The sequence below is a fragment of the Etheostoma cragini genome, chromosome 13 (genome assembly GCF_013103735.1).
Source record: "Etheostoma cragini isolate CJK2018 chromosome 13, CSU_Ecrag_1.0, whole genome shotgun sequence".
NCBI classification, from domain to species: Eukaryota; Metazoa; Chordata; class Actinopteri; order Perciformes; family Percidae; genus Etheostoma; species Etheostoma cragini.
In genome coordinates this window covers 25,612,997-25,613,661 of record NC_048419.1, presented here as the reverse complement: position 1 = coordinate 25,613,661, position 665 = coordinate 25,612,997, and positions in this window count along the sequence as shown.

Genomic DNA, 665 nt, shown 5'->3' with positions numbered 1-665 from the left:
ATGTGCTATCTACGCGTTCCACACCGGACCTTTTGGACCTTTTGGACTCAGATTCAGAAGAAGCGAGGGAACGACCTGCTGACCTTTGACCTTTCCCTCCTCTCCTGCTCCTGTTTCTCCAACTCGGCTATCCGCTGGCTCAGGTCCTCCCAGTGCATTATGGGAAGGCCCTGGTAGTCCACAGAGGCCGCCGCCGCTGCTGCTGCTGTCATGTGATGATGATGAGGAAGCTCTTCCTCCTCCTCCTCCTCCTCTTTCTCCTCCCCCGTCTCTTTCTCTCCCTCCATCCTCCTCTCTGGAAACACAACAGCGTTACATGAGTCCTGCTCATGTTGCTGTGTTTCCTGTTTCTCCGTCCAGGGTACGAACACATACATTCCTCCGCCTATAATTGCTAAGTTAAACATATTACTGCCGTATATTGCAACTCATAACCTTTTCACCAACTTCTAATTTTTCCCCAATTTCAAAAGGAAACTTTATCAACATGTGTTGCATCTAAAAAGATAAACTTGTTCAGCTCACTTCAATGTTATCGCTGCAAAATGTAACACATAAACAATATATAATAGTACATAATATAATGATAAATAATAAAAGATCCCTACTTGGTGTCTGTGTATCGGTACAGTATAACCACTGAAAATATCGCGACACGATGCTGT